The 12,609-nt window shown below is 40.1% G+C and overlaps 1 long non-coding RNA gene across 1 annotated transcript in view; it reads right to left on the bottom strand.

Moving 5' to 3' along the window:
* LOC138480872 (uncharacterized) overlaps nt 1–12,609 on the bottom strand; it is a 138,225-nt gene that overhangs the window by 17,127 nt on the left and 108,489 nt on the right. The window lies entirely within an intron of this gene.

The raw sequence follows: 12,609 nt of genomic DNA on the forward strand, positions 1-12,609 counted from the left end.
TTAAAATATGGTTCTGTGCTCGTAGTGTGATTCCATTCACCTCCGCAGATACTTAAGAAGTTCTTTCTGTTGACATTTCGCTTATTGAGAAGTCTTTTTTGTAATTTAGTTATTAGTTTTGTTAGTGGTTTCATTTTGTTTAACAGTAAAATAAATACATTTCTTTTGAGAAGAATTGCACTGTCCATCAATGCTTCTAAGATTAATTTCCTACGATAGGTTTTAAGCTTTGAACCTGATTTCTCTCCTGTTTTTATAAGATTTTGAAGGACTTTGTGACGGTATATTTTGGCTAAAATACTTTTCTTGGTATGCTTACTTTGCACTATATTAAAATTTGAAGAAGTAGTTTTATCTGTACTGATAGCTGATTTTCTGTTAATTGTTTTTTGGTTTGTTTTACATTTTGATAGAGGAAGCGAAGTTGTTGTACTTGAAACTTCTTGTGTTTCACTAAATGATTGTATTAGCTGTTTTGTTTCAACTTTTTTTACAAATTCTGCTAGAGATGGATGCTTATGTTGGACACCTTTATTTTCATTTGCTCTAATTTTGCGTTGCTTTCTACGGAGTTGTCTTTTGGTAGGCATTCTTTAGGGTCTGTTGAAAAAAATAAAGAAGATATGGGTTGGGGTGTTCTGGAATGTATGTGTGCTGTGTGCATGAGTGTTTGAGTAAGATGATAAAGATGTATGTAATGGTGTGTGATTGTGCATTGGGAACTAAAACTAGTAGGGATAGGTATTCTTGAATGTATGTGTTACTAAACTGGGGTTCAGATGACAAAAAAAAAGTAAGCTAGTGGTGTGGAAAAGTACAAATAGTAAATCTAATGTATACAATTAAAACAGTTGTTTGTTCTATAATATGAAAATTGTAGTGGTTCAGTTGGCTAATTTGTGTGTCCAAAAACAGAAATTTGTGGGCCGTTCTGGCTGTAAATCGCTGTTTAAGACATGGAAATTTTTGGACAAAATGGTACAAAATCTCTATTTTAAGAAACTAAAATAGCTTGTATTAATGTTATAGTATATTTGATTAATAATATAAATATTATGGTGATATTTTACTTACTTTTTTAAAATTAACAGGTAACTTCTTAGTTTTTCTTTCTTCTTCGAATTCGGCTGCTTCTTTTCAGGAAACTGGTCTTCACTGCAATTGTAAAAGCTTCAAATTAGTAACTTTGTTTGTATATAGCACTGTTCTTAATTTAGATATTGATTTTTTTAATTGAAATCCTCAGTGCCTTCTGTAAAACCATTAAACTAATTTATTTACATAAGATACATTGCATCAGTTCAGTACATATGATATGTTCTTAATGAACAAATTGTATTGAATGACTAACTGTAGCAAAAAAAAAATATCTTTACTATGTCTTGTGAAATTTATAATATATTAGTGAATACCACTATTTCTGTAAGTAAACTGTTCTAGGTAATAGAGCCTCAATGTCATGTCTAATTTAAAGTAATTAAGTAAATAAATAAATAAAAACTAAAAATATGAAATTGTATAAGTATTTTTATAAAGGTTTAAACATAGATTGTGTTTGCATGCAATTTTGTTTGTATATATGTAGTCTATGGGCCTCATTACGACCCTGGCGGAGTGGGTTTACGCCAGCGGTATTCGCGGCGGACCCGTCCGCCCCACTACGAGTTCCCGTAGCGCCATGGAGCGTTTTCCGCATGGTTTTTCCGGGCGGAGAAATCCATGGCGCTACGGGACCTTGTTGTTAATTACGCCACCGTATTTTACGGTGGCGTAATTAACGCCTTCCCCACTCCCATTATACCCTATGGGGCAAAAATGGGAATGGGGAAGGGTAAAATGGGGAATGGGGATTTACCGCCCCGCCAACCTCGGAATGGGGCGGTAAATCCGCCAACCCCCATGGCGCTATCGGCAGCTTTCCGCCGTGCTCCATGGTGCATTTGGCGCCACGATTTCCGCCAGGGTCGTAATGAGGCCCTATATATTTCATTTAAAACATGTTAGTTTAACATGATTTGAGTGTGTGTGTATAAAGAAAGTAAAAAGTATAAAGGTTTATAAGTGATAGTTGATTTTAGGAAATTGAAAAAAGTACAGTAAAATCATTTTACAGATTTTACAAGGTAAAAGTCTGTATGAAAATGTGTTCATCTACCATAGCTCTCAACTCACACGCTTTTGGCGGGTGTCACACGCCTTGTAAAGGGCAGACTCACCCGCCAAGCCTCCTGCACGCCCATTCATTCCAATGGGCGTCTCACCCGCCAAAAACAAAATCGGGTGATTTCACCCGCCTGTAAAACAAAAATGGTTGAGAGCTATGTCATCTACTATACAGAAAATATACATACCTTAAGTTTGTGTTCATGCATATGGATATGCATGGAGCTGCAAGTAGAAATCTTGAAGACTTCTACAGTATTTCTGGTAGATGCTGCTTGCCAATGATATGACACTTGTACTCAGAGAGATTCAGAGTACATTTGCAGTGCTGATCTATGATGATGCAGTTAGATGTAGAGGTCTTGAATGTGATTGGTGCATGGTCATGTGATTTTTGAGGTACATCCAATGAGGGAATGGCAGAGAGAGTGTAGTGGAAATGGTAGAAGGGCTGTTCATGTTACGATATGTCTGCGGACATGGCGGTAGTTCGCGGACATCGGGAGTTACATCCAGGGATTTTTGAGTTCAGAAGTCATGCAAATGAGAATAAGCACTGAAAGGGATTGGTCAGGAAAGTTTGGTGGGTGTGTTGTGCCAGGAGAGATTTTCTCAGATACTCTTTTTGCTGAGAGAACAAAAGATAGCTATGGCTGTGTGTTTCAGAAAACAGATTCGTGGATACATTGGTTGAAGGTGCATGCAGAAAGCTCTGGCGTAGCTGTAGATCTTGGATTCCCACATGTGGAAGTACACTGGCATGGAGTACGTGGAATGAAGTGGTTGGACTTGCTACCTCTCTGTGCTACTTTGGAGACAGAGCAACATCCAGACATAATTGTAATTCATTGTGGAGGGAACAGTTTAGGACATGTGATTGGAATTTGTTTGCAATTTGCTATGAAAGAAGGACTTAGGAAGGTTATGGACATGTTTCCTAATTCTCAAGTGATATTTTCACGGATTGCGCAGAGACAAATGTGACTTTGTTCTTCTTCATTTGGTCGACAAATGGAAAAAGCAAGGCGCAATGTTAATAAGGCTGTTTGTGGCTTTCTAAGAGATTTTGGCATGTCTTCTTTTCACAATGAAAATATTATGTTTTGTAGTACATACATTTTTCGCAGAGATGGAGTCCATCTTACTTATGCTGGCAATCAGATTTTTCTGAGAAATGTACAAAATGCTTTGCAACCTTTTTTGGAATTACAACAACGATTTTGAAGTAGATGTTAAGCATTTACAATTTTTGACTTACAAACACCACCCAAAGGCTCCTTTCAGAGCCACCATTTCTTTCCAGAGAAAATTACAATGTTTGTGATGGAGTAGCAAACCAATTGTTTTAATGTTCGCGAACTGTCCGCGGACTTCTAAAAAATACAAAGAGCACTGCTTCATTTATTTTCACTTCTATTTTTTAACTGGGAAAGGCGGCTCTGAAAAGAGCCTTATTTTTTTTGATTTTTGTAATTTTGTATTCTTTTTGGTTTTTCAGACATGACACACTAGGAGAGGAGGGTAAAGGAGGGTGAAGGGGGGGACACCAACCACAGGGATAAGAAAGGGCGAGCTGAGAGAGGAAGATGTAGAGTGGGTTTTTTTTGGGTAGTGAGCAGGTCTTCTCGTGCTCTGAGACAATAGTCTCAAAAGCACTCCGAAGTCGCTCCCCCCTGCAGAGTACTGTGTCACAGTACATACATACAACTGTGACCCTCGAAAGGTAAGGGTCATCAGCATTCTGTATGGCCTGTGAGGCAGCTTGAGGAAGATGCTGTCCCACAGAGGTGGTCCTTGTGGTGACAGGATCAGAAACAGAGGATGAAGTAGAGGAAATCAACCTGCTACGTTCTTCGCAAGGTACAACCCTGCGAATAGCCCCAGAGTGAAATGACCTCAGGTGTCGCTTCATAGTAGTGGTCCCAAAGCTGTACTTACCGTGCTTCCCACGACTGAGTATCATTTTGCACTCATTGCAGGTAACACGGTTCGCACGAGCCTTAGGAACATTACCATGAATGGTAAATAACCGCCACACCCAAGACTCACGCCTAGTGCGGGTAGTAGGGTTTTCCTCTACCTCATTCTCATCATCCTCTTCTTCCTCCTCCGCATCCTCACTCCTGTTCCCCTCTTCAGGCCCTTGGGGAGGTGGTGGTGGTGGAGGGGGTGGAGGGGGTGGGGGTGGTGCTGAAGCAGGTGCAGCACCAAGTGGCAGTTCAGCAGCCAAGGATGCCATCTTGATGATGGTGTAGTCTGCAGGTGGCAGCAAAAATCACTGTGTTCTGAAGAATAGCCAGAAACACAATGGGAATAAGCTCTTGGGTGTGGTCTTTTATAGGGGTGCTTGTGCGCGGTTCACGGACCTGCGCACTGTCCGCGGACAGATCGAACACAAAAAAAGGATCGGAAAGTTTGAAAAGGTATATAGAAACTCAAGATTGCTATGTGGGACTTGTGCCATGGTGAGATTTTATTGAAAAATATTATGGATTAACTGAAAATGTACTTTTAAATTGTTCGGGGACACGAACAGTGTCCGCATTTCAGGACACACGATGAGCGTGGGCGCGGTCATATGATCTGTTTGCGAACTAGTCCGCGAAGGAAGCGTCTGTCCGCAGGACACCAAGTGCACGGAGATTGGTTAGCGTATGCGCATTAATGTCCTACGGACACTGTTCGGGTTCTGAAGTAATAAAAAGTTTGTCACACGTGAAACGAACATTTCAGGACACCGCGTGTGTTCTTAGAACAGTTTAAACTTGGTAGCGAACAGTAAGGACAGATATAGTGTTCTTCAGGACACGTGTAATTTAGTTTATGTACGAACATTTCAGGACACCAATTCTGTTCTTAGAACAGTTTCAATTGGGTAGCGAACACTACGAACAGGTATAGTGTTCTTCAGGACACCTCCATTTTCGATTACGTACAAACATTTCAGGACACCAATAGCGTTCTTAGAACAGTTTGAACTTGCTAGCGAACAGTACCGGACAGGTATAGTGTTCTTTAGGACACTTTAATTTTTGTTTGTTTACGAACAATTCAGGACACTGTGTGTGTTCTTAGTACAGTTTCATGTTGCTAGCGAACACTACGAACAGTTGTACTGTTGTTCAGGACACATCATTTTCGTTTATTTACAAACATTTCAGGACACCAATTGTGTTCTTAGGACAGTTTTAGGTTGATAGCGAACATTACGGACAGATATAGCGTTCTTTAGAACACTTTAATTTTTGTTTCTTTACGAACATTTCAGGACACCACGTGTGTTCTTAGAACAGTTTCAACTTGCTAGCGAACAGTACAAACAGGTTTGGTGTTCTTCAGGACACCTCCATTTTCGTTTATGTACGAACATTTCAGAACACTCGCACTGTCCGCGGACACTTTTATTGTTTTAAAAAAAAAAAACTGAAACTATTCACAATACAATATAAAAATTAAACTTTATTTAACATATATTAATAATTTATGACAGAGAAGGTGAGGCAGAAACAGAAACAAAAACAGGAGAATTTGGGGTTTCAACATGATTGGTATTAGGTGAAGAAGGGATGGAAATCTCATCAAAACGTTTTGGATTATGGAGAGGGTTTGGGGATAATTGACTGGGATATGGTGAGGAGGGACAAGTACATGTGGGGCAATGGTACGAGGTTTTTGGTTTGAAATTATTTTCTACAAAAGATTTTAAATTATTAAAATTAGCCTACAATACATCCATTTTTTCTTCTATATTGTGAAGACTGTTATCCATAACAGGGTTTTCTGAAGATTTTTCTATTCTGGTATGCTCTGTACAAAAAAATAATATATATGTTAAATGTATATAAAAAAAATAATAAATAAATGGTTTATATTATAAAGTGTTTACCATTAGTTTTACTATCTTGTGACATTTCTTCATGTGGGAAATTGTCCTCTAGACATTCCAGAGTACTAGACATTTCTGTGAGAAAAAAAAAAAAAGATAATATATTTTTTAATCTAATACAGAAAGTTTATAAATATATGAGTAAAATGAAGTACACCTACTATTTCTGGTAAGATAAGTCCTATGTATTCAGTGGGTCTGGTCTTGTTCTCAGTTCTGTTGTGTCTGTGAGGTAATTATGTTGGAAGCCAATTTATCTTCTTGTGGTATATTCCATTTCAGAACATATTGTATTTAAATGAATGGTTAGTGTGTTACATATATGGGTTACGTTTCTTATGTATTACTATATATAATGTGTTTGTGTGCTGCTTTTTGAATTTGTTAAATGTTCCTATATTATGATATAACAATCAAACATACCCCACCACTCCCCCCCACAGTTTTTAGGTAGTGGTACTGTTCTCCGAACATGTCAGCGAACATTAAATAAGTTCGCGGACATCAAGTTCATAAGAAGAGATCTAGTCAGTTTCATATGTCATGTATATAAAGTCAAAGTCATTATTGTTAAGTTGTGCTACTAAAAAACTATGAAATTCAGTGAAAAAACTTTGTTAAAGGGACGTTATGGTTAAGTTGCGCTACTAAAAACCTATGAAATTCAGTGAAAAAACTTTGTTAAAGGGACGTTATGGTTAAGTTGCGCTACTAAAAACCTATGAAATTCAGTGAAAAAAACTTTGTTTAAGGGACATTATGGTTAAGTTGCGCTACTAAAAACCTATGAAATTCAGTGAAAAAACTTTGTTAAAGGGACGTTATGGTTCCAAGTAAAACCGAAAAACCCTTGAAATTCGCCAGTTATGGTAAGCTAAGCAACCATAACTCGCGCCACCACCGTGCACTGCTAAGACTAAAACCCAGGACATCAAAGATGACATCACAAATGTTTTACTTGGAACCATAACGTCCCTTTAACAAAGTTTTTTCACTGAATTTCATAGGTTTTTAGTAGCGCAACTTAACCATAACGTCCCTTTAACAAAGTTTTTTTCACTGAATATATATATAAGTGTTTTTAGACAATCCTAAAGACACAATCCCCACCCCTGTTTCACATCCTCCCCCTAAAACCCCTCATCCTCCAGTTCCTAGCACGGTAATGGCACAGATTCTGTGGGACTTTGAGGATTAGACGTGGCACATCCGGCTCTTTTTAGGATGGCAGCTATGGCATTGGCCATAGGAAGTCATTGGGGAATGTGGTTGCTGGTTGTGGTGTGTACACAAAAACTGTGAGAAAAGGTCTGTTTGTACCGATAAATGTAGGAGGCTATGGTGAAAGTGTACAAGGTAAGGGGCATGCATTCTGTTTGTATGCACACACTACACACACTTGCTTAACGTCGCTAATATACATTCTCTGCTGGTTTTGTGAGTTTACTTTTCCGACATTTGTAGTACATGCATTACAGTGGGAAGAACATATTGTGAAGTGTGCAAGGTACGTGACAGGCATCATGTTGTTATGAATGCAATGTGTGCATTATAGTATGATGTGCTATGGTATTTTGTGCCTTTTGTATCCCGCCTACATACAAGTGTGTGAAGGTGCGCTGAGGAAAGGGAGGCGGAACGGAGGCCACACAGAGACATTGATTCCTCTAGACCAGCTGACATTGAGAGTGCGCAAGTGAATGGGAAGGGGGAGGGCAAAGTGCAGTGCATGGGAACAATAAAAAATAGAAATACATGCAACTATGGCCGGTGCTGGCAAGTTCAAGGATAAGTGTAGACATCAAGTGGTGGTTGGACTGTTAGGGTTATAGAAAACAGTCCCCACGTATGGGGGGGTTGGTAGAAAGCCAGTGCAGGGTTGGAACTGTAGGGAGGAAGGTGGCCTGGGGCACAGATTACAGGGTGGGTGGGAAACCAGTGCACAATACTTTTTATCCACACAATGTGTAGGGGAGAGGAGGAGAAAAAGAAGAAGCACATGAAAATATTTTCAGGTGATTTCAGACCCTATGATGTTTCTCCTCAAGGTCCAGGGAGACAGAGAGCGTGTTCCAAAGGGAGGACACAGCAGAAGAATCACATCTCGTGTAGAAGCAACTGACCCAGAGGGAGTAGGAGATGGATGAGGGAAGAGCTGGAGCGAGCAGATATTTAGGAAGTGAGAGTGCAAGGTATTGAGAAGGCCAGGGACCAGAAGGCCTTCTGCATAATGCACAGGGCTTTCATTTTATTGTTTGCAGCCACTGTGAGCTATTGCAGACATGTTAGTCCAGCAGAGATATGATCCCTGCCGTTCACTCCAAGGACAAGTTGTGCACTCCTGTTATGGAAGCTGGAAGATTTAAAAAGAGCCTGCAGCAACAGTGCAGCGTACAAAGCACCACAGCCGTGCAGGAACTGACCTTTTGGAAAGTGACTGTAGGTTGCTAAAATAGATTTAGTGGTGGCTTTAGTGCCTTCTTTTTATGAGTTATGTAGTAGATGGGTTAGTGGGGAACCATTTTCGTAGTATTGTTGGAAGGAAAGAACACAGTTCCTGTTTCGCTAATATAGTGTATGATATGGGTAAATGAAAACATTGGAAGCACATATCAACAAATTGCCACTTCATGGAAGGAGATGGGAGGAAAATCAGTATGCTTTTTAAACACGTAGTGGACGCTTATAGGCAGATATCGTGCGCAGAGGCATTTATAACAGAGTTCTGAACATACTGCAAAAAAAATTTCATACCTTTCTTTTCTGGTGATGGGTGCTTATGTGGATGAATGTGCATGTATATCTCCTGAAATGTTTCACTGAACTTTCCACTGGACGTGCTTAACAATAACAGCACACGCGCAGGCTGGTTTTGTAACGGTACATATGAAGTCTTGTGGCCAACCAACATTGTAAGATGCTGTCATGATCCCAGAAAGTGAGTACAGTTCAGGCACGCAGGAGGAGTAAGGTACATCACATCAGTCAGCAAGTCAAAAGTGGGTACAAGCTTGGCAAATATGGCATTTGTACCATTCATAGCAAATTCTGCCATAGTCTCATATAGTGCTTACAGTGGTCTCATACACTAAACATGGCCGCCGCCAAATCCATTCATAACTTACAGCATGCTACATACTTATTGCAGAGGGAGCTACTTAAGCCTTGCCTCCGCCAGAGTGCTCTCTTCGCGTCTTCTCTGCTGACAGCGGGTAGCGGCGTCTCTCCTCACAGAACCCATCAAAGGAAAAAGCAGAGACATTAGTTTTCACAGAAAAAACAACAGCATTCCATAGTTATTGAAAAGACTTACCGAACCGAAGTTGTTTCCGAAGTAATGTTTCAGTCAGCTGTGTTTGTTCGTAGCCGCAGCATTTTCTGTTAGACGTTCTCCCACAGCCACAGCATCTTCAAGCAGCAGTCATTGTTCGCAGTCGCAGTACCTTCATTCAGATGTTTCCTCAGCAGCCACCGCATCTTCCGAAGGGATTTTTCCTCAGCTTTCCAAAAACCTGCAGACAGATAAGGTATTGAATTAACAAACAAACTTAATAGAAAATAAGAAAGAAGAAGTTTAAATAAGTTTGCATACCTGAAGTTTCTTCAAGTTTTCACCACAGAGTTATTGCTGCGCTCTTCCCCAAAAGGATGCAGTTACTCCGCATAGACAAACTTACGCTAGTTGAACGTTTCTCCATCTTGCAGCCACTACACTCTCTGAATTCCGAGAACCTGCAAGAATAAGGGAAAATATTAGAAAGTGAGATCTCGCCAACATAGGGATTATTCTAAATCCAAAAGACTATAGTATTTTCACCAGATACTTACCCAAGACAAATTCTGGGAAAGCAAAGAGATTATAAAGGCAAGAGCGTATTGAACACCTCAGCCTTCCAAGTTAAAGTTTCTTCATTCCAATGCGCTCCTGTAGAATAACAGGATGGAGAGCTCCACAAAACATGAACACAGGTGAGCAAGGAGGGATTACCAAAAGCACACAGTTATACAATAACTTCTCATAAATCAGGTATTGTAGCAGTGCTGTTGTTGTATTCATTGTTTATACAGAAAAGGAATGCTAAAAGTGTCCAAGTAACAGGTCCACAGGCTGAGAAGGCATTACGCTCCTGAGGAGTCCAGGTAAGCATTACAGAATGTGAAGCCAGTATTTAAAATACTTAAAATATTATACTCCACCTGAGCGTAATGAAGGACGCAGGAATTGGCAATTTATCCCATATTTTGAGAGTGTTAAGGGCAGAAGTCCATGCAGCTAGGTCTGAAACCAACTCTCTTAGGAGAGAATTGGTGGTTAACAGAGAGCGCACTGATGAATTGGGTCGCCAATTACTACAGTCCCAAGCAGGGCAAGCACCACTTCCTAGTGGGGTTCCACAGGGTCAAATTTCCGCTCCCAGTCCTCTTCTACAGATAGTTCTTCCCAGGAACATTCCACTAGCAGCCCCAGAGAGATTTACTGGGGATCCAAGGCATTTTGCAGTTTTTATGAACCAATGTAATTTACCCTTTCTGGGGTCTTTCCTTCAGACCAAACCAAGGTGTCCTTTGTGTCATCATATCTGGGTGGACATGCTGCTGACTGGTCCATACCCTTAGTTAATTGAGATGATCCATTACTGAGGAATTTCCCTGGTTTTAACAGGAGTTAGAGAAACTCTTTGCTCATCCTGCTCAGGGACAGGCCTTAGATAATGAGCTGTTCTCTTTACGCCAAAGTTACCAAGAATTGTTAGCCTATATAGCTTCCTTTAATCAATTAGTGGCAGAGACCAATTGGCCTGAGGAGAAGAGAACCACACTTTTCTACCGAGGATTACGAGGAGAACTCAAAGATATATTGGCACAAGTAGTGAATCCTCCTACCAGTTGTGCCGAATTCATAGACTTAACAACACAACTGGATCATCGATTGGAGTACCGGTGTTCTGATCGGGCCAGATTAGGGACCAGATCACTCTATGTTCATTCAAAAGAATATAAAACTTGTCCAATGACTGAAAGTCACCCTGAGGCAATACAGTTAGTAGGTGTTTGGGGTCCCATATCTAAGGAAGACAGCAGAATGTATGTCTCTATTGTGGTTTGGCAGGTCATAATTTGTGAAACTGTGCAGTGTAACCACCATGGAAACCAGTGGGAGCAGTAGACAAGGCGGACATGAAAATCACAGAAAATGAACAGCCGGAAAACTCCAAAACCTGACAAGTGTAGAAGTCGACTTGTCGAGCCAGAAGAAGGAAATTCTTTTTTCCAGACCTTCAACCTTCCAAGATATATACTCTCGAAGGATACTTGGACAGTGGTGCAATTGGGAACTACATGTATTACAAATTTGCATGCAAGATGTGTATTGGTATGCATCCAAGGCTGTGATAGAAAATGTCACAGCAGTAGATGGTACTGAACTGATACACGGACCAGTGATAAAGTGCCCTTTTAGGTGAGAGTGAGCGGTGAAAACTTTAAGAAACTTCAGGTATGTACACTTATTTAAACTTCTTCTTTCTTATTTTCTATTAAGTTTGTTCGTTAATTAAATACCTTATTTGTCTGCTGGTTTTCGGAAAGCTGAGGAAAAATACCTTCAAAAAAATGTGCAAATCCTAAAAAACATTGGACCCCTTTCATTGATGTAGGGGAAGGCCAATTCAGAACTGCATCAACTTTTTGGTTATCCGTTTGGATTCCCATAGGCGACAGGACGAATCCCAGAAATTCCAATAAGATCGCATGAAAGGAGCATTTCTCTAGTTTAACAAATAGCTTGTGTTGTCGCAGTTTCTGAAGTGCTGTTCTTGCATGGGTTATGTGTTCTTGGACTGAGTTAGAATAGATGAGAATGTTGTCAAGGTACACTACAGTCCAGACATCTAACAATTTGCATAAAACATTGTTCATAAATTCTGGAAAGTTGCTGGGGCATTGCATAGGCCAAAGGGCATGACTTAGTACTCATATAAGCTGTATTTTGTACAGAAAGCAGTCTTCCATTCATCTCCTTTCATTATCACTAACTGGTAAGCTCCTCGAAGGTCTAGTTTAATAAACATTTTGGCATCCTTATCTTGATCCATTAATACTGGAATGAGTGGAAGGGGGTACCGGTTCTTGACTGGTTGAGGACATGGTAGTCTATGCAAGTATGAAGGTCCCCTTCCTTTTTGGGCACGTAAAACAAAGGAGACACCATTGGAGACTTAGAGGGCCGGATAAAACCATTGGCAAGGTAATTATCCCAACAAATCTTCAAATCAATATTTTCTTAATCAGTAAGGGCATACATTCTGCTGCATGGGGTTTTTGAACCAGGGATCAAATCAATTTGACAATCATATGGCTGATGAGGAGACAACACGTTAGCCTGTTCTTCTTCGAATCCTTCTTGAAAATCTTGATACTCCGGTGGAAGAGTTCCTATTAACCATAAGGTGGTTTTTTCTCTTAAAATCACTTGAACTTCTTTTTCAAAGGTTCCGTCTTGAACATAGCAGGAATTCCTGCATTCCTCAGTAAAAACTAACATTTTGGTGTGCCACTTA

Source organism: Ambystoma mexicanum, chromosome 5p, assembly GCF_040938575.1.
Source record: "Ambystoma mexicanum isolate Mex_15411 chromosome 5p, UKY_AmexF1_1, whole genome shotgun sequence".
Lineage (NCBI taxonomy): Eukaryota > Metazoa > Chordata > Amphibia > Caudata > Ambystomatidae > Ambystoma > Ambystoma mexicanum.